At 46.9% G+C, this 22240-nt stretch overlaps 1 protein-coding gene across 3 annotated transcripts in view; it reads right to left on the reverse strand.

Moving 5' to 3' along the window:
* NCK2 (NCK adaptor protein 2) overlaps nt 1–19193 on the reverse strand; it is a 150184-nt gene extending 130991 nt beyond the window's left edge. For 2 of the 3 annotated variants that reach the window (XM_041754773.1, XM_041754771.1), the window contains exons 1-2: nt 19007–19193; nt 17942–18079 (exon numbers count right to left, since the gene is read on the reverse strand). The gene's annotated coding sequence lies outside the window, so the exon portion shown is untranslated. Of the gene's footprint in view, nt 1–17941; nt 18080–18274; nt 18787–19006 lie in introns of those variants that run through there. The other variant, XM_041754772.1, reaches the window with a different exon arrangement.
* Between the last annotated feature and the right edge of the window lie 3047 nt (nt 19194–22240).

Raw genomic sequence — 22240 nt, forward strand, 5'->3', positions numbered from 1 at the left:
GTCACCTACAAGTGGGTATCCAATCACCACAGGCTTAGCAGATTAAAACTACACGTTTATTATCTCTGTTTCTGCAGTTCTAGAGTCTGATGAGTATGGCTCACCTGGGCTCTTAATTTGTTACTCAACCACACACAGCTGATATGCATAATAATATGCACACGCGTGCACGCGCGCACACACACGCTGGACTGGACCCTTGGGAACTGATCTGCCTGTTTGAAGTGTGGCAAATTCACTAAAAATATTTGCAACTCCTGAAAATGTCTTCAGAGATAACAGAAGTCTCATTCCCTCGGGCCCAAGTGGCCAGGGACCAAAGCAGGATAATCCACTTCTGTCACCCACTTCATGCCCCAAACAAGGCTCCAATCTATTATTCACAAAAACTAAATTCACCCTCAAAGGGAAAAGATGTGCTACAGCTAAACAGCCCACCAGCTAGAAAGTCCAGTCCAAGAGCCAGTGGCAGAGCTGAGCCTTGAGAATGACCGCGTGGGTGTTCTCAAATCCATGAGCGCCTGCGGAGCCCCTGACATTCAAGAACTGTGTTTACACCAGGCCTGTTTGAAAGGACATGGTAGTCACTGTATTAACAAATTCTAGTCAACCTGTTTTTAAACAGCAGCAACACTGTTTTAGGATCTCTCAGAGATAAGGTTCTCTAGACTACATGAACTCAAAATGCCTTTATGGAGGGGCCACTGACATGCTTTCAAAAGCATCTAGTTTGAGTGACACTGACACCTTCCACTGTTGAAAACTGACACAGGATGCCACTGGGTGGCTCAGTGGTTGCGCATCTGCCTTTGGCTCAAGGTGTGATCCCAGGGTTCTGCGACTGAGTCCTGCATCGGGCTCCCTACAGGGAGCCTGCTTCTCCCTCTGTCTCTGTGTCTCTCACAAATAAAAAAATAAAACCTTTGGGAAAAAAAGGAAAAGAAAGAAAGAAAACTGGCACAAGCCTTTAGAAGGGCATTATGGTGACATATATCAAGAACCAGAACGATGTCCCTACCATTTAACTCTGTAACCCCTCTCTCAGGAATGGATTCTCTAGAAACAACTCAGTGGAAGAAAAGAAATATGCTCATATGCACAGAAGCACCTTATCTCCTGGAGCAAACACTCAAATGACCAGGTCAATAGGCTGCTTTTCCAACTGACAAAACTCTCAACTCTTTGGGATATCACTCAACAAGCAAACAGTACAAAGATAACTAATAAAGGCAGGAAATGTTCATATTAAGAAAAATATGAAATTATACATAACATGTACAATTTATAGAAACTGCAAATACTTCCAAGGACTAACTACAAATATGAACTTTCTCTCTTGGGATAAGACTGCAGGAGGCATCTTCATCTTCAAATACCATCTTTAAGAGTTAGTATGTTGTTATCATGAAAAGAAGCTTCACCAAAGAAACAAAAAGAAAAGAAAAATTAAGAGAAAACACGGCAGTGCCAAAAAAAGTCTCAGGAAGCTAGTCTCAGTAGGGCATGTGAGCGTTGGTTCACCTCTTCTCAGACCTGGCAGGAGCTGCAAAGCCCCCCCAGGAGGAGCAGAGAGCAAGGAAGGAGGCCCAGTGTGCTTCCTGGAGCCTTTGTCTGGAGGGCAGGGCCCCTGAGTCTGGAGGCAGCTCTGTGACTGTGCCTTCAGGCCCAGCAGGACTCAGGTGCCCACAGATGCAGGAGGCGGCAGGGAAGGAGGTTCAAGTCCCCGTGAGCATGGAGACCGTCAGGAACGTGGACCACGGCCTGCCCGCACTGCACCCACCTGCACACGTGTGCCAGGAGAACACGGGCCCACACGAAGACAGAGAGCTGTCGGGACTCACACTCGGATGACCCTTAGCTTCTCTAAATGCCTTGCTTCACCTGTTACACAGGATGAAGGGCAGCCTGTAAGGCGGTGGTGAAGATGGAACGGGAGCCTGTGTCTGAAATGTAAAGTGTTTGATAAATAGTAGCCACGGTCACATTAACACTTCAGGCATTTTCCTCCACACCGTCCGTCATTTTACAGGAATTTCCAGCAGATTGTATTTATACTCCTATGTACAGGGGAGCACAGTGCAAGCCATGCGCACATTGACTCTTCTTCCAAACTACTTTTTATGGCATTTTTCTGTGAAACATGGGGTCAAAACTCTGGAAACCATTTTGCTACAACGCTGCTGAGAACCACACAGTCCAACTCTTTTATGTGAGAGATTTTTAAAAGTCATTGACATTTTCCTGATGCTGGGAGTTACTAGAAACCCACAGGTACCAAATCCACAACCCACTCCCATCGTTCTACTAAATGATCAAAAATCCCAGAGCACTATTTATATTCGTTTTTCTTTCCACTAGTAAACCGAATATATATATATATATATATATATATATATTTTTTTTTTTTTCCTACCTTGACAATTTAAATGACTAAATCTACAAAACATGATTAGGCTTTTTATCTAATTGAAATAAAATTCTTTTTAGTTTGTTTTTGTTTTTTTGTTTGGTTGGTTGGTTTTGGCTTTTTGCAGAAAAGATCCTTTTTTTTTTTAAAGCCCACCGGGGAGGTGTCCTGTCATCTCCCAGGTGGAAATGGGACTGGAAAGTGCTCTGCCAGGCAACAAAATTAAATCACTTTTTTGCAGGGCCTGTGCAGACCACCTCCGGCCTAGGGCTATGAGACAGAAGTGAGAGACGCGCCGCCTACCCCCAGTCAGAGCGCTGAGGCCTCGGGACTCCTCACAATACTTCCAAATGGTTTTCAATTTATGCAACTGAATTAAAACACAGTTATTAGAATATTATTTAAAAAACACATTTGAGATATTGTAATATATGTGCTTCTTTATTAACTCCCTGAACAAAAGAGTGTAGCAGCAGATCTAATAACTACCATAATTTCAAGTAAGAGTAGCTCAAATTTCAAAGTATCTGCAACCACTTTGATGCAGTTATGAAAATCCCAGTCATTTCTGGGAGACTGTGAATGTCAAGGATTGTGTTACCTGCATCCACAATGGAAGGAAATACTAAATTTCAGTTAAAAACTAGTGAACATAAAAATGTTACCTTTTTCCCCACCTCATGTGCTTGGATACCCCCCCACACACACACTGCAAAGTCCATTCACTCACAAAGTGGGACCCTAGGTTCAAGATTCCCACTTTGGGGAGTCACTTGTTACTTCATATTATGCCATGAACCTGGGCCATCAGATTCAGGAAATCCCTAGACTTGGCACAAGGAGGCTACAGGAGGGAACTTCTGTTGCTGTAAATAACGGGAAGCCTACAAATGTGGGGAGGGGGAGCAGCCCATGGCCTTGACACAGCCCCCAGTCTGATGCTCTGCCTATTACATAGGACCCATTTCCTAGGGCAAGGCCTCTGCCAGCTTGAGAACTGGAAAAAGCTCTCTTTAGAGCTCACTTTGTTCAACTCTACTCTTACATATGGAAACTATGCTCTCAAAAATCTCGTATGTTATAAGGAAAACCGAAGGCCAGCCACTTCTAGAAATATTGTCCTTAAATGTTTCCCAACAAAGTGCGAGTTCTTGTTTTCATATCAAGTGATTCTTGTACAAATGGCCACCAAAACTTCACAAAAACTGGATCAAAACAAAAATGCAGATAAAAAGACAAGATTTTTTAAAAATTAGAAATCTGCAGGTCAAAATAGAAATTGTAAATTATACTTTGAACACAGAGGCATGGATTTAAAAGGAAATCATGTTCAAAGAAGCCACTGAAGATGCTCACATCCAGTCAATTTTAATGAACAAACGCACTAATACAAATTATATTTGTGTAAATGAGTACAACCGAACCTCTCTTGTCCATGTAGCTCTGGGGAGAGTGGAAAAGTAAGGAAGCCTTCCACCCCCTACCCTCAAAATCCTACCACTGCCGTGAGAGAGAAGAGGTATAAAAAGGAAAGTGAAATGGGCTCCTGGCCTTAATTCTGACCCTTTCTGCACCCAAGAGAAAGTCAACCACTCTACTCGCTCTGGAGAAAGATTCTCTAGAACCTTCAGTCAGCCACTAGAGAAAAAGGGGCCCTCCCAAGCCCTCCTCCCACCTCAAGCCAGCTGCTGAGCCAGCTCCAACCTGGGCCCAGACCTCTCCTCCTACATACACCTAGAGCTGTGTCATAGCACCTGGGCAGGTGGTAGGGACCACCAGCACATGCTTGGGGCAGCAGACTCTGGCCTGTGTCTACAGGAGCTCCCTCTCACCAAGCACCTCCTTCAACAGGAGAAACCACTTCAAGCCACTGCCTTCCCCCTGCAATCAGGGATCGCCTAAGAGATAGATGGTCATTGCACAGCAAGAGGCATGGGTAATACAAGGAATCATGAACAGCTGCTGGCCGTTCTTACTGCCCAAACCTGCATAGTGTCCACAGGCTTCCCCCACTGTCACACAGTCTCTTGCTTATTCTCATGTGCACACACATAGGACAAAACCATTTAAGACAGGTCTGAGCATTTGAGGGCCTCCCTACTGCTACCCAGACTGGCCCTGCCCATTGGGCTCTCAGTTGCAACTCCACTACTTCCCCTCTGCTGGAGCTCTGAGGGCACTGCACTGAGGCAAGAATGATCTTGTGTTGACACAGGGAACCACTTACATAGAATATCCAGAAGGGGTTAAAACTGTGGGGGTGGTCAGGACAGAGGCCCTTTGCAGGTGAGCCATGGGACTAGATGCTACTGGCAGAAGAGAGGGTTCCAATGGAAATACAGAGCATAGTTCTTGGGCAACTGGTTCAACAGGAAGAATTCCAAACCAGCACTTCCCAGAAGACTAAGGCAGTAGGGCCAAAGCAGGCCCCAGGAATCTGTGTTCCTAATATGTACCCTACGACCATACTCTACAGAGTGGCTCCTAACTTCCCTCCTCTGGAACAGCACCAAGGGCAGTGCTACAAAGCCCCTGTGACCAGCTGAAAACCTTCCCCACTCAGAGAAAATAAATAAATAAATAAATCTCCCATGCAGAATTCCTCTCAAGGACGTAGAATGTAACTCCTCCCTGTTTAAGTGACTTTTTCCCAAAATTTTCTATATGGACAGAGGTGGGGAAGCCTGCAAACAGATGATCAAGGTCAAGAGTAACAGTGACGAGTCACATTGACAATATGTGCCACTGAGACAATGCACTGCAAATGACACTTGACTTCTATGATCTTCCTCCCCAAAACTTGGAACTCCAGTCCAAGCATGAGAAAAACATCAGACAAATCTCAATTGAGGAATGTTCCATAAAACACCTGATTGGTATTTCTCAAAACTGTATGGGTCATCGATCCAAGGTGACCTCGAGATGCTGTCACAGCCAAGAGGAACCAAAGTGACATGATGACTGAGTATCACATGGAAATCTGGGTGGGACCCAGAAAAAGGACAGGAGGTAACAATTAAGAAAATCCAAATAAACTATGGGATTTAGTTAACAATAATGTAACAATAGGACCTTTAGAATAGTAAATCTAGGGGGATCCCTGGGTGGCTCAGCAGTTTAGCACCTGCCTTTGCCCAGGGTCGTGGTCCTGGAGTCCCAGGATCGAGTCCCGCGTCAGGCTCCCTCCCGGCATGGAGCCTGCTTCTCCCTCTGCCTGTGTCTCTGCCTCTCTCTCTCTCTCTATCTCTCTCTATGTCTATCATGAATAAATAAATAAAATCTTTTAAAAAAAATAGTAAATCTAAAACTATTCTAAAATCAGGGGCACATGGCTAGCTCCATCGGAAGAGCATGTGATTCTTGATATGGAGGCTGTGAGTTCAAGCCCCAGGTGGGTGCAGAGATTACTCAAATTTTTAAAAACTTTTAAAAAAATTAAAACTATTCTAAAATTAAAGGTTGATTTGAAAATATATACACACTACACATATGATACTACATACACATATGCAAAGCATTAATGTGGATGACTTTCAAGAATGACAAATTGTACTCTGGAAAAGTGGGTAAAAACTGGAGTAAACAAAGGAGATAAATATACCCAATTAGCTTAACACAATAAAATAAGGTTATTACATGGTTGGAATGCAGTACAATTTTTGTGCTGTTCTTTGAAAAGAGAGCACACTATATGTACTTGAATAAGCAAAATAATAGACTGCATTAGTTTGTAAACAACAACAAAAACTTCCTCCCTTGAATAAGATCCAGAACAAACTAATTGAACATATGTTAAACTCTCTCCTACTCAGGCCCCCAAGAGCCAGGAATCAATGTATTCCAACCAATTTTTAAAATTGCATCACGTAACTCATATCTCAAGCTACATTCTCATTATTCTCAAATTAAGTTAATTCGAGCACTAAGCATTAATTACAGTGTATCACAAATTAATTACAGTATATCATAAAAACTATTTTACACTAATCCACATCATCAAAAGTGAAACATAAACTGGTTCCATATGAAATGGAAGACAAATCACTAATTATGATTTTAATTGTTTGGAATGCCAGCATTAAGTTATTTCCAGATGCTAACCAGAGCTAAACAGAAACACCAAAATTGGCCCACCTTTAGAAATTAGTTTCATACCAACGTGCTGTCATATGGCACAATGATTTGAGTAGTAGAAAAAGCAGAAGTCAACAATCTGAAACACTGTATTTAAAATACTCTAAAAAGAACCTATGACAAAATAACAGAGTTTAACCTTCAAAGGAAATACACTTCAAACTAGACTATCAGTAGGATACAAAATAAACCTGGGAAATGTCTGGACAGGAGTGGTTTACAATATTCACTACTAACCCAAGTGAAGTAATAGTTTGGCTAAATAAATCTTTTCTAGGTTAAAATATAATGGTGCAAAGCATTTATGCCATTATCAATTTAAAAAAGGGATAAGGAGGGCAGCCCGGGTGGCTCAGTGGTTTAGTGCTGCCTTCAGCCCAGGGCGTGATCCTGGAGACCCTTGATCGAGTCCCACGTTGGGCTCCCTGCATGGAGCCTGCTTCTCTCTCTGCCTGTGTCTCTGCCTCTCTCTCTCTCTGTGTGTCTCTCATGAATAAATAATCTTAAAAAAAAAAAAAAAGGGAGGGGATAAGGAGCTAGTAGTGTGCTACCTAATGCCAGCATTCCCTTAAAAGCACCAAGAAGTAGCTTTACTAATTTTTAAGCTCTAAAAGTCTCAGGCAAATAAATAACACAGAAGTAGAGTTTACATTCTCTGGAAATGATGGATTAGTTGCCCCCAAATTCAAGTGTTCATCCTAAGCAAACGGCTGGCTAGAGCCTCAGCCAGGCCCTAGGAGAACAGTGGCAATCCTGGGAAGAAGGGGCTGGCCCAGCTGTGGTGGCGACAGAGGTTGACTCCTGGCAGGTGAGACCATCTCTGCTCAGCTGGCATGTCACGGGCTCTTTGATTTCCTGAAGATCTCAAAGGAAACATGATCCTTCCCTGGAATATGTGAAATGAGTTCCACCTGGCCTTGGGGACTTCCCCTGCATCTTTCCCTGTATTCCCTACAGGACCCCCCACAGAGGTAACGAGCCATCCTTTTATACACTAGCTAACTGGGATGAGAGCTGGGTGGGCGCCTGTTGCACCACCTGGTACTGGGTTACAAGCTCCGGGACGGCAGGCTTCTGTACCAGAGCACCTGGCAGGGTGCCTCTCATGTAGTTGGTGCTCGAAAGTACTAGGTGTATGACAACAGAGCTACAGCCAAACTGGGCCAGCAGTCCAATTTGTAGGTCAGAGCAGGATGAGTAACGCAGTCTTTTCTACCTTTGCACACACGTGCCTTTTCCATCCTCAAACCCGATTCACAAAAAAATGAAGAGCAACAAAACGGGCCACAGAAGTCGGCTCACGCCACCCTCCTTTGAAGAAACTTCTCTGAAAAGGCACGGTACGGTTCAAATTTTTAAACAGGGAACAGCAGGCCCATATAAGGTCTTCAAAAACAGGAGCGCTGAGGCCTCGTTGCAGCGAAGACAAAACAGGGGTCAGGAGGTTACAGACGCGCTGTCCAACCTATGCCAAGTTAGCAGCAGGTGGAAAGGCGTCTGCACCCCCCCTCCTCAGACGCAACAGTGCTATTTTTGCAGTTCGAATCTAGACTAGCTGCTAATGAAGTTCAGAATGATACTGTATTATTTCAGCTCCTTTTCTAATTAAAAGTCAAGATGTCACTGCAGAAGGGCCAACATTTTATTTTGAGGGAGGAGACAGCCTACAAAGTCCGAAGGAAGTCCAGGGTTTGATGGCTCTGGAGGAGAGCAGCTCATGCACACCCCAGGCCCAAAGCATTTGCTGACAGCGTGCGGCTGGAGCGGCTCCTGGGCCAGTTACTGCCCTGTGTCCTGCACTTTCCTCATGCACACAGGGCTTCCTGATAGTACTGGCCTCCCTCCACACCCAGGCTGTGAGAACCAAAGGATACTAAGCCTGGGCAAAGAACAAGGAGATATGTTACATTGTTTTAGACCTAGAATGTTCCAGTCTGTCCAAAGAGTGACTATGAACTTTGCAGAGGCCCTTCTCCAACCACTGAGGATGGGACCATTTTGGAAAAGAAAACACTGTACTTTTTAAGGATCTTCACCAAAAGAAATTCAAAAACTGAAAAAAGTGCTGATTTTGTGTTTATCTCCCTAACTGAACAGGAAGAAAGAAGAAGCAACAAAGTTAAAAAGGAAGAGCTGTACAGCAGGAAGTGATTTATACAAAATAGACCTAGATAAAGTCAAGGAGACTTTTAATTGATAGCCCTCTTAATTTCAGGGCTCAATATAGGACTTTGTCAAGTGGGAGACTATGTCTGAAGAAAAAAGGCACGGATATCTACGTCATATTCCAGGCCCGCTAATAGGCAGCCCTGCCACTAACCTAGGCAGAGACTGGCGGCCAAATTAGAATTTTCTCTTTCCGATTCCCTGGATAAGGTCTAATTTGTGGTATTTTCATGCGCTCTCCCCTGAAGTGTTTATTTTTCGGAGCTATACAAAGATGGGAGTGAAGCACTTGAAAGCTAACAGATGTGACCAGCTCAAAGATTATCAGGTTGAACCTAGAGTCTTATGAACTTTAGTAATAACTTTTTTTCTTCCTATGCACAATCACCAATTGAAAGGATTCTGAGCTACACAAACAGGTTGTGAATGGACCAAATTCTGAAAACTAATTATTAAAAGCAATTAAGGGGCACCTGGGTGCCTCAGTTAAGTGACTGACTCTTGATTTGGGCTCAGGTCATGAACCCAGGGTCCTGAGATCAAGCCCCAGGTCAGGCCCCACGCTCTACGGGGAGTCTGCTTGAGATTCTCCCCCTCTGCCCCTCCCCCCACTTGCTCACTTGCTCTCTTACATACATACATACATACATGCAACTGAGAAGTGACCCCATTACTTCTTTGTAAGTGGACATTCTAAGGGGCGTTTGTTTTTATCACAGTTCAGCCAGATTTCAAAATATTTCCTACAAAATGACATTTTATACTTACAGGATCTAAATATGTAGACGTAGAAAATTTGAAAAAGCAATGTATGCCATATTTTACCATAAAAAGTATTGCAGATAAACCATGGTTAAGTCAGTTATATTAAAGTAGGTTTCCCCTTTATATAACTGTAGGATGTATAAATAGTGTCTCTCTAAATAGATATTTTTCATGTTTATAAAAATGGATGAAAAAAATGATCTCCATATGGGCAACTGTGTGAAAGAATATATGTGCCATTAATTTAAGGGTTTAAGTAAAGTAGAGAAGCATTCACTGCCATCAAGGTTGCTGAAATACTGAAATTCTGGGCCAGTTAATTTTCTGTGATGGGGGCTGTCCTGTTGCACGGAAGCATGGTTGAGCAGCACCCTTGGCCTCTCCACCCACTAGAATCCAGGAGCACTCCCCAGTCGAGAAAGTTCAAAAATGTCTCCAGAAATTGCCAAACGTCCACACTGGCAAAATCACCCCAGTTTAGAACCCCTCATCTATACATAGGACTGCAGGGTTTTTTTGGGTTTTATTTAAAGATTTTTATTGATTTATTCATGAGACAGAGAGAGAGGGCAAGAGGCAGAGACACAGGCAGAGGGAGAAGAAGGCCCCATTCAGGGAGCCCGATGTGGGACTCGATCCGGGTCTCTAGGATCACGCCCTGAGCTGAAGGCGGCGCTAAACCGCTGGGCCACGGGGGCTGGCCAGGACTGCAGGTGTAAGTCTCAATTAAGTTTTTTTAAAATATTAATAATTAAAAAGGCATTTCTATAGTTGCAAACATAATTGCTTTTATTTCTTAATCCATACCTAACAGCCGGTAAGATCCAAAAATGGATGGGAATTTGCATGTAGTAACGTGCATTATGCTGAAAACACATCTTCTTCCTTCAACATGTAACTCTCACCAGCCTGAGACACCAAGGAAAGGACAATCTACCTCCCTTGTTTGGAAGGTGCAATCAGCTTTCCTGGCCAGTGCTGCGTGTGGGGCACAATCAAGTTTCAGCAGCAATGTAGTGAACACCTGAGCCTTCATCTGTGACGCATCAAGTGAGCTTCGGCCCTACCCATGCATGCTCCAAAATGGAAATTATGACAGCCAAGTGTGTGTGATCCCCAGTCCCCTTTTTCCTTTGAGAGGATAACTGCAAAGTTTGTTTACAGTCACCCCTGGGTCTTATCTACCAAACCATATAAAACAGACCAAGAAAAGTCTGGGAAGGTGTGAATACAGGAGGATGGCTCAGTGAAGAGGTAGCAGGGACAGCTTCTAACTACAAAGTAGGGGAGGCCAAGGGAGGCTGCACCAGAAGCATATGAAGGAAAAACCATGAGTGTAGGTACTGGAGACAGATGGAAAACAGACTTTAAGATAAATGGTCAGGGTGGCGGCGTACGTTAAGTAAATCACATGCAAAGGTGAAACATGGATGGGAGAACCAAAAGAATAGAAAAACCAGCTTTTATATCTGTTTTGCCAGATTCTGTTCCTAAATAGGTTTTAAGTGGTTTGAAAAAAAATTCACTACTCACCTACATCAAATTTCCTGAAACTGTGTCTAAAATAACTCCCAGAACCCCTTCTTCTTTCTTGATCTCTTAAAAATTCTCAGTTTGCATTATGTCCAAGCTGGCTTCCATCACTCAGAGCAGCAGAAGGGCTGTTTATCACCGATTCAGACCTCTCCCCACCATTCCCACCCAACACAGACTTGTAAACCAGGAAATAAGCTTTTAGAGAGATTGTCCTTAAAATGGACACAGCTGGCACAAGAGAAGGGGACAAAGCAACTGTTCTCTTCCACAGCCAGACTCATAAGTGGCATAATTAAAATATTTGTTGACTTGCAGACATCCTTAAATATTCAGCCAAAATTCATAAGATATTAAACTCAGGCACATCCTCTAAGGAAAATCAATGTTGACACTGATGGGCTTTGTCTGCAAAGACAGCCACGGGCACTTTCTAGGCATCTCGCTGTGACCTCAGCTTCTTGTACCATTTCTTACTAGCTGGCCACCCCCACCCTATGCCCACCCCCACTGGGAGAATTACTAAACTTGTGTAAGTAAATAAATCTTTGCTGCTACTCCTGCCAGAACAGGCTTCATACAGACCTGGCCCCAGGAGAAACACTTGACAGCAAATCTAAGCCTGTGAATTCAAAGCAGCTGCCCAAGGTGTATCCCATCCCAAACCACTGTGTTCCCGAGTCCTGGAACAGACGTACAGACGCCTCCCCCAACAGAGATGCCAGACTCTTGGTTCTACCTCAGTTCTATGTGCTCTGGGAGAAGGCTACCCAACAGTCCTAAGGGTCTCCCAAAAACAGAAGGGTAAGTTAAGAATCTCACTTGAAGTGGCAACCAACATCAATGCTCCCATAGGAAGCCTGTAACAGAAGCCTTCTGGAAATCCAGACTGATGCCCGACCTGGCCTATTCTTATGATCCGAGCAGTGGATTTTCAAAGCCATGTGGGGATTCTTTAAGACCTGCACAGACAGCATAAAAGCACGAAAGAAAAGGGTTTGGTATGTTGGGCTCCAGGACTTCAAGCACCTCCCTCCCTCCCTTCTCTTTATGACACAGGAACTCACTGAGCAGCAGCTAACAATGGCCTCCCAAAAGGTATCCAACAATACAAGGTCTTAGGCCCTAGGTGGAAGAGCAAGAAAATCCTCAGTCCTCCTTCCTCAGTCCCCACGGTGGTAGAAACTGGGTGAGGACCCGACACGCAGCCACTTAGGAAGGGCCCAGTTGAGCAGACCTGCACAACAGGGCCTACAGGCAGGCTGGCAGGCTACTCTCGAATTACAATGCTGTTACTACCCAAGAGAGAAACCTTCTCACTCTCCTGGTGTCATAGAGCAAAGTCCTTGGCAGTGGTTCTCAATATGTGGTACCCATCCCAACACACGTAACCTGGGAACTCAGCAGAAGTGGGCATCCTCACTCCAGACTTCCACGGTGGGTCCAGCCATTTGAGTTTTAAGGTAAGCCCTCCAGGGATGCTGATGCCCACCTGAGGAGCACTGGCCTACAGGATACAGCAAGGAGAGACTGAGAGGAGAAGCAAGGCCAAGGCCAAGAACCAAGGCCATCATCAGTAATGCTCCCCTGTGACACCACACAGCTAGCCTTCCAGGACCATGTGAGTGGCTCTAACTACTAAATCCGTCCTTCCCAAGCTCAGGGCGTCCTCCATTGCTTGGCTGCTAAAAGAAGTTCCAGAAGTTCCATTGCTGCCCAAGCTCCACGCTTTATTGATGGTTGTCCATCAATGTTTCTCAAATATTTGCCTAATAAAAGTTTATGGTTCTGTTTATGTATTTTCAGATACATCTTAATGAAGAGACGTGGCCTAGGTTCGTGGATGAGAGCAGACTCAGAAGTGAGAAAGTCTGACTCTGAGTTCCAGATCTGCCACCATGCTAGCTATGGAACACGTAGGCAAGGTAACCTGCTATTTCTCCAAACTCTTATCAGTAAGGACAAAAACAGGAAGTATCTACACTTAATTTTTGAGAGGATTCAATGTGTTATTACTTTGTATGAAGTGCTTAGAACAATAATTATAATATGTGATTTTGTAAGTCTTAATGATAAACTCATGATCACTACAGAAAATATTTTAGCTTTTGTACTTATAAATCAAGTACTTAACATACATCAGTATTATGTTAAATACTAATACCCAAAAGTTATTTTAAATTGGTAATTTAACCTCTAGAATCCAAAACACATCTTAAAATCTTAGTAAATGTCCAAAGTATTTTAATTACATGTAATCGAATGTGATTTTTGTACTCTAAAACTGAGTGCATGAAATATTATATTACTGTCTGTAACTATGCAGATCGTATCTGTCCCACTAAGGAATAATAATAATTGCCATTACTATTATTCTAAATTGTTTCCACTCAGTCTTTTTAGCTATCTCAACTCTGAAACCTACAGAATAAATGAAGCTGACATCATAAAAAGTATATCAACCTGCATTCTGCAATAAGGCAGCCGCTAGCCTCACAGGGCTCCTGGACACTTGCAAAGAAAAAAAGGAACGTGGTGGGCTTGAGAGGGGGGGCATGTTTAGAAGCAGGGAGAAACAGTGAAGGAGCTCCATCATGCAGACCCACCCATGCCACAGTAAGGACACTGATCTGATGTGGACCACAGCCAGTCTGGAATGTTATAGCACAGTGAGCTGGTCGGATTGGCAAGAGTGGTCAAACAGGTATTCTGAGAGTCCATGCAGAAGAGGAAATCAAGTATAGCAGAGCTAAGCGATCTTTTGGAGGCAAAATCACTAAGTTCAGGATATGAGAGAAAGGGAGAATTCAGGGATGATCAAGTGAGTCAATGATGGGGATAAACTGAGAAGGCAGGCAGGTTAGGAGATGGTGACATTAAGATGTCAGCTTGTGGCATTCAAGAGTTTTAGGCAGGCATGATGGGTAAGAAGTTGGATAATTCATATAAAAGATAGACTAAATAAATAAATGAATGAACCATACAGATTTGGAGCTAGAGGGCTGCCCATCCCACAGACATCCCCCCTGCCATACATAATCATCTTTCACAACCCAAACTGGCCTAAGTCATGGCCACAGAGAATGCATACAGAGCTCAGGGTGGACCTTACCAGACTCTGTCCTGTATGAGTACTAAAGGGACCCTTGCTCACATCGCAGAGACCACAGGGTCACAGCAACAGCAGACCCAGAGTGGATGGCCTTCCCTCCCACTTTGCTCTTCACCCAGGGCCAGGAAACACTTTCTTTGCCATACAAAACCCAGTGGGCGCCTTCCCTATATCTGATATTTTATCATGACCCTAATCCAAAAAAACCTACCTATACTGAGGAGAAGCATCCATAAATGCATCAAGTCAGCACTGATTTCTCTCCTTAATCATCCTACCTAGAACCCAACCAGCATCTGGAAGCCCAGTGCCAAGGATCCTTCCCCATTTTGAGGCTGTATGACAACTAATGAGCTGCCATCCCCTCCTTACCTCTGCCTTCTAACCATCCCTGGCAGGTGTCCTCAAATAAGCAGTTGCTAGATCTGGGTGAAGGAAGCAAAAGGACTTCCTACAACAATCAGCCTTGTTTCTGAACACAGAGTTACACACTGGTATGGACTGAACTCCCCCTCCCCCCCAAAATGTTGAAGCTCTAACCCCCAATGTGACTGTATTTGGAGACAGAGCTTTGAAGGAAGTAATTAAGAGTCAGTGAGGTCATAAGGATGGGGCCAAAATCCCACAGGACTGGTGACCTTGTAAAAAGAGGAAAAGCCACCAGAGTCTCTGCAGGCAGAAAGGAGAGGACACACAAGGACACAGCGAGAAGGTGCCCTTCTGTAAGCCGGGACGAGAGACTCACCAAGACCTGAATCTGCCAGCACTCTGACCTTGGACTTTCCAGTTTCTAGAACTGTGGGAAAGAAATTTCTGCTTTACGGACTGTGCGGTACCGTTACAGCATCCAGAGCAGACTGATACACATAGTAAGCAAGAGTAAGCACCCTGTTGCAGACTTCCACAGCCATGCCAGCTCCTGGCAAAGAGGCAAAGACAAAAGTTCACGGAAACTGCTCACCAAAACGGTCTCCTCTGAAACCGCTCATCTTCAAAGAGTCAACTCACACCGAGAATCTGCTCCCAACCACTATTTGTTCACATCTGCAAATGGCAAAGGGATCCACGGCTGCGCTACATGCCTGCGGATCAGGAGCCTCACAAAAACGTCGATGCAGCACCTTCTGGTGTTCCTTATCTACCTCCTGCTTAGCAGGGCCACAGGGCTCAGATGGCAAGGACTTGCCTCAATTTCGAGCTCTGGTCTCCTCACACAGAAATAAGGACTAGAGCCCGTTTTACCTTGTTATCTTTTCAAATATTAAATAGGACAGCACTGGTGGAAAGCAAACTGTAAACTATAAATTAATGCATGAGTATTAATATCGATTATTTTTATCTGACTATGGCACTTTGGATCTTCACTAACCACTAACCAGCTGAGCTATCAAGAGGAAACTGCAGTATTTAAATTGTGAATATACTTGAAGTTTCTTCCCTTAAAAACATTAAAAATATGAAGGGGATGAAAGAGTAAGGTGGTGCTAACGAACTAACTAAGCCAGGGTAACAAATGCTTTGCCCCAAATTTCCAGTTGGTGTTGACACCCACAATCTACTGAAAAGTACTATGTAGAGCCAAGCCACCAGGTGGTTTATGCAACTGGATTTGTTTTTTTTGTTTTGCTTTTTGTTTGTTTTGTTAAGTTTAGCTTCAGGACTATAAATGATTCATGTGATTGAGAATTTACTCAAGAGAGAGGCCATATTTGCCCATTATCTGGACAAGTCCTAGGGACAACACCTTCCACCATGTCACAGCTTCTGAGCAGAACGTACAAAGATTCTGGAGAGCTTCTATTATATCTCAGTGGGAACCTAGAGCCCTAATAACTCAATAGGCTCAGAACTCAGCATTCATGTGTTCAGTAAGAATTTACGGCAAACCACATGTTTAAGATACAAACACAGAAACCACAGGGCAGATTGTGACACGTGTGTGTGTGTGCGCGCGCGTGAGAGGGGGAGAGAGAGAGAGAGAGTGCGTATGTGGGGGGGGTGATATAACTTACTAATGTTGATTACACCTTCAGAAGTATACATACGTTTGGATCTGTTCAATGGAAAATGTAGTAAAGAACAGTCTAATTGTTAAAACTGTGTTACTAACGTGACCTAAAGAAATTGGAAACTATTTTTACTTTAGCTGCATACTTTTGATAACCAGTTAGAGGGCTGTCTTGGCCTCCTTCTAAGTCACCTGAATTCAAGCACTGAACATACATGACAGCATTTTTAGCTTAGGCCCTTTGAAAATATGTCATGAAGGGTTTCCATCACTCATCTGAGAAAAGAGAAACAATTTGGAAGTGCCATTTGCTATCCCTCTGGACGGGAAAACTAATTCCCTAAGCCTCTGGGGTGAGTGGTGGGGAGTTTCCAGTTCCTTTGTGAAATAAAGTTCAGCTTACTAGTTTTCCCAAACATTGTCCACTGCCCTCCCCTGCAGATCCAGCAATTTTCAGCTCCTCAGCTAGCCAGCCTTGTTCTGAATGATGGAGAACCCTCTCTCCCCCAGCACACGCTGCAAGTCAGTCTGGGCAGTTAGAAGCATGTGTATCCCGGAGAGCAAAACAGCCTCATTTAGCCAGGGCAAATTAAGCTAATGCAAGTTATCAAGTAAAGGACTCCAGGTTATTCCAGGCAATCAGGGAGTCTTTGGGGTATTTCAAAAGGTTATCTAGTTTGTGCACACGCAAAGAAGATTTCCGGTGTATTTAATATGGATGATAGTGCCTTTCTCAAATACAGTGTACATAAGATCGGCTGTCAGTTGGAAAACCTCAATAATCCCCCAATGCAAATGACAGGGCAGGGTCACAGATTTCAGGGATGAAGAGATGTAACCATGGACCACGTCATAAAGCAAAACCCAAAGCCTGGAAACTGAGCACAGCTATTAGAAATGCATCTTACGCAAGCCCCACCCATTTAAAAAGGGCCAGTTTCGGGGCGCCTGGCTGGCTCTGTCCAAGGAGCATGGGACTTTTGATCTCAGCGTTGTGAGTTCTAGCCCCACATTGGGTGTAGAGATTACTCACAAACAGAATCTTTTAAAAAATCAACCAATCAATCAATCGGGGCCAGCTTTTCCATGAGTGGGCAGAGGTGGGTGATAGAGCACTCAGTTCTACGGGTGGCGGTTTGCCACCCAATTTCATCCACGGTTCCCATGATCAATACTGTTGTGTGTTTAGGTAGCAGCTGAGAAGCTCCGAGCTGAGCCCAGGTGAGGCCTATCGGAGAGGAAGCGGAGCCATGCACCTCCACAAGCTCCCCGCTGCTTAAAGTTTTTAATTTCAGCCTCCAAGTAGCTGCAGCCAGAAGACCACAAACATCCGGTCTTTTCCTGCCATCCAAAGTACATCTAAGCAACCTCAAGAGGAGAAATAATTAAGGGAGGATTTTCCCATGTTGGTCACTGCTTCACGAGCCTGGTTAACACCCATTTCTCGGGAAATCCCTGTTCCAAACACCTAAAGATCTCCATCAACAGCCCCACCTCCCCAGTCAAGCCCATCTCTTCTCTGCGAGCTGCTGGCCACCATTCTTTTTATAAAACGCCGCACATGCCTGAATCCTGTTCACTCACCCACCCACCCACCCAGGAAGGCCCGGTAGGTGCCTTAAGAGAGCAAAGTTTAGATCTGTTTTGATAAGTTATAGTAGCCCTGCTTAATTTCATTTTCAGTCGTTTTAAGACTTGCAGAGCAGGGCCGCTAACGATATACCAGCAGTGGTATGAAACACACCCGAATTACTCTCATTCCTACCCAAATCCCTTCCCAGAAGCCAGGGCCCGAACCAGGGAGGGCCTCTCCTACCTGCAGGTCTGGGGCTAGGCCGTGCCCGCTGGCCTCCGCGGTTCAGTTTCTGTTTGGTTCAACGGAAGGAGGGGGCCCAGCGCTGGGGCCTGCTCGTCCCCTTACACAGACACAAAGTTGGCAGATTCAGCCTTAAACCTGTTGGCAAAATAAACGAAAACAAATAAAGGGGAAACTGCCAACGGCAATTGTCTGAAGTGACAGAGGCCTACTGTCCCCGTCCCTGCCCAGTCCCTGAAGCCCTTACACAGCTGGTTAAGAGGCGGGTGCCCGGGGTTCGCCAGCCGCCGCCCCCGCACCCCCGCACCCCCGCACCCCCGCACCCCCGCAGACCTTCCAAGGCGGTCGCCGCTGTCCACGCACCAAAGGTTCCTGCAAAGTAGACGCCTCCACGCAGCGCCACACTCGGTGCGCTCACGGGAGGCGCCTTCAGCGCCTTAAACCCAACCGCACGCCGGCTTCTTCCAGAACCACTTGGTGCTTAGATCGCCCCGAACGCACCGAGAGGGCAGAGCGTCGGGAGAAACTTTCTCTCAGGTGGCGGGAGGTCCTGCCCACCCGGACGGGGCGCGGAGCCTGGCACCGCCCCCGCGCCCCCGCGCCCCCAGCCCCCAGCCCCGGCGAGGGCCTCCCCCGCGCGGCGTGACAGCAGCTCTGTGCGGGGTCACGAGAGTTGCCGTAAACACAGCAAGTTCTCGGGCCTCCCGCGGCCTCCCGCGGCCTCCCGCGGCCCTTCCTCCCGGGGCCGCTCGTCCCCGCGCCCCCGCCCCCGCGCGCCCGGGGTCCCCGGTCCCGGTCCCGGCAGCGCCCCAGCGCCCCCGGCCCGGCCCGGCCCGGCCCGCACAGGGGGGCCCGGAAGGCGGGCGCCGAGGTGCGGAGGTGCGGGGCCGGCAGCGGGGGGCAGGCCGCGGCGGGGCCCAGGGCGGCGCGGGGCACCCAGGGCACGGCCCCGGCCCCCGCCCCCGCCCCGCCCCCGCCCCCGGGCGCGCGCCGCCCCCCGCGCGGCCCAACCTGGCGGCCCCCGCCCCGCGCCCGCCGCCGCCGCCGCCGCCGCCGCCCCCTTACCTCCTGCGCCGCCCGCCGAGGCGGAGGGCAGCGGCGCGGGTCCCGGGGCGGCGGCCGCACCGCGCCCGCCCAGGCGCCGCTCTTTGTCTGCGCCGCTCCCGCCTCCCGCCGCGCGGCGGACGCTGCCGGCCCGGGCCGACCCCGCCGCCGCCGCCGGAGCCTCCCGCCGCGAGCCCCCGCCGCCCGCCGCCCGCCGCCCGCCGCCCGCCGCCCGCTCGGCCGCGCGGCTCCGGCCTGACGATCCCGGCGGCGGCGGCGGCGACCCTCCCCCGGCGCTGCGCCCGCCCCTCCGCGCGCTTCCTCCTCCTCCTCCTCGCGCCGCTCCTCCCCGGCCGCGCGCGACCCCGCCCAGGGCCGGCCCGGGCCGAGGGGGGCGGGGGCGGGGGCCCGGCTCCCACCTGGGGCGGCGCGGGCGGCGCGGGGACCCGGGGCTCGGCCGGGGCGCGGGGAGGGCGCGGGGAGGGCGCGCGGAGGGGGGTCCCCGCTGCCCGCTGCCCGCTGCCCGCTGCCCGCTGCCCCTGCCCGCGCGGGGACTGGGGCAGCGCTGGCGGCGGGCGGACGACACACGAGCGAAAGGCAGCAACTTCCAGCCCCCAGTGACTGCTGCGAGGCCTTTCCATCCTCTTTTTGTTTGATTTTCTTATCGCGACGCTCTAGTTGTTTGGCGGCCGGCCCCTCCCGGAAGCGTTCCCACGGCACCCTCGGCACAGCAGGCCTGGGGTCCATCAGGAAAGTGACTTACATAAAAATGTCACTTCCTCCCTGTAATTGCCTCTGGGCATTTTTATTTATTTGCCTTGTATCTATTTACTTTCCCAAACAGACACTTTTGTACTCCATCATTCCCGTCGGAAGCGCTTCTAGAGAGCAGAGAGGACACGCGGCCCGCGCCGCCCCAGCCTGCGGTCCAGCCCCGCGCCCACCCGGCAGAACCCGGCAGGAGCTGCCAGCGACTGGGCCCCTCCCCGCCCCCCCCCCCCCCCAGGCCTTGTCACTACCAGTGGACTGGTCCGGTCACCTGGCCACACGCAGGGACTTACCTGTAAACAAATTCGGAAGATTAAAACCCAGGAGGAAGGGGAAACACGAGTTCCCCTCTAACAGGCACACGCGTCCAGCTGCCTGTGCTCCAGTCTCCTTCCCACACGGCTTCCCAAAAGGAAACCCGACTATTCAAGTGATTCTGATTTCCTGGCGGAATAGCCTGGATCCATGTTAATGAGATTCTTTCTTAGGCTCCTGGCTTCTCATTACTATTAAGGGCAATAATAACTTACCCAAGGTGACAAGGCTGAATCATTGATCCTCTGCCTCGTTCACAAAAGGAAGTATCCAGGTTGGGTAACCAGAACCACTATACCTTTGAAGTCGCAGTACAGCCTTTGACTATCTGCTTTTTCAACTGCGGAACCTTGCACAGGTGTTTCTTAACCGATCTAAAATTTAACAAATGGAGAGATCATATTTACCTAGCTCCCATGTCAGTCCCTGGCACCCTTCCTGCCTGTAGGGCACACTCTGTAGGTCACTAGCTGGGAGTAGGCACAGTGTACTGAGCAGGGATGGATCCAAGATCAGGGAATCTGGATAGCCTCCTTCTCTTTGCCCTTGGGGAAAGAGCTGCCTCAGTTCATCCTTCTGTCTTACTAATAAGGAAGGCAGAATTATAATAAATGGTCTGACCCAATTTTAAATTAGTTTACCCAAAATCCATATAATAACATTGACCCAGTTTTTAACTTGTCTGCTTTGTAAACCATCACTGAATCGCGGTTCTTGAATTCCTCTTCCTTCTTCCTTCCTTTACAAAGGTAGAGTCCCCAAGGACATTCTCTATCTAAAATCCAATGTCGCTTTCTTAATCTTTATCCTATGCAGTCTTCAGAAGCACATGGCATTTCTGCTATTACCTGAAATTCACTTATTTTCATTTATCTAACACAGCTACCCTTCTGAACTTCCTACATCATTCTCTTGGAGGGCATATTGACCTCTAACAGTAATATTCCTGATGCAGAATTTGGCCCTTTGTTTTTATAATGATTTGTGCCTTTTTTGTTTTTTTAAGAGAGTTGATCATTTTTTTGTATGCCTCCAGTCTGGATGTTCAGTGATTAACTCTCAGATCTGTAGCCTTAGAGAATTCCCCAGCTTGTCTGCAGTCTCTCTGGGCAGCTCATCATCTCTTCAATATCACCAGGTTCAGAATGAAATTTATCCTCTTCCCAAAGTAGCTCCTCCTCCCACGGTCTCAGGCTTGGCCAAGAATCCACCAGACATCTCAGCTCCTTGGAGAAACTTCACTGCAATCTCATTTCTTCCTTCCTTCCCTCTCTCCAAGATCTCCCCAAAGGCAGTGAGGAGAGAGTGCAAGATGACCTTGGGATCCCTCTCAGTCTAAATCCTCATGATTCTGCGTCCTGGTGTTGTTGAAACGGCTCTTTGTATCTTCTTTTCTCTTTCCAGTGACACCATCCAAATTTTTACATTGTTACTGATGACACTTATGAAACTTCTTTTATATATGTGTGTGTGTATCTGTGTGTGTATAAAATAATTACATATAATATATGTAATAGTATCATGTGTGAGTTACAGGTATACATATACAGAGTATTATCCTATTATCCTCATATACATATGAAAAAAATGGAAACAGTAAGTGAAGGAACTGGGATCAGAACTAAACATACTTAAAAAGAAAAAAAAAAAGAACTAAACATACTTGACTTCAAAACTCCTGTTTTTTCCAGTACACCCCATTGCCTTCCAAGTAGCCTCCTGTGGCTCACTTTCACCCACCTCCCAAATTTTGGATATCATTGTCATAGTAACCTTCCTAAAAATTGCTTCTATTTTGTCCTTCCCCTACTCAAGAAATAACCATGGCTCCCCATGGCCTACCACAGTTCCTCAAAAGTTCTCTGACAGCAGAAGATGAGCATTTGCTCCTGAGAAGGCTGAGGAACTGAGCCTAAGAGGCCTATATTCATTTCTTGGAGCTGTCTTTTTTTTGTTTGTTTGTTTCCTGAGAGACACAGAGAGAGGCAGAGACACAGACAGAGGGAGAAGTAGGCTCCCTGCGGGGAGCCCGATGCAGGCCTGGATCCCAGGATTCTGGGATCATGACCTGAGCCAAAGGCAGACACTCAACCACTGAGCCACCCAGGTGCCCCTCCTGAAGCTGTCTTAATAAATTACCTCAAATTGTATGGCTTAAAATAGAGGAGTTTA

This window comes from Vulpes lagopus, chromosome 5 (genome assembly GCF_018345385.1).
Source record: "Vulpes lagopus strain Blue_001 chromosome 5, ASM1834538v1, whole genome shotgun sequence".
NCBI classification, from domain to species: Eukaryota; Metazoa; Chordata; class Mammalia; order Carnivora; family Canidae; genus Vulpes; species Vulpes lagopus.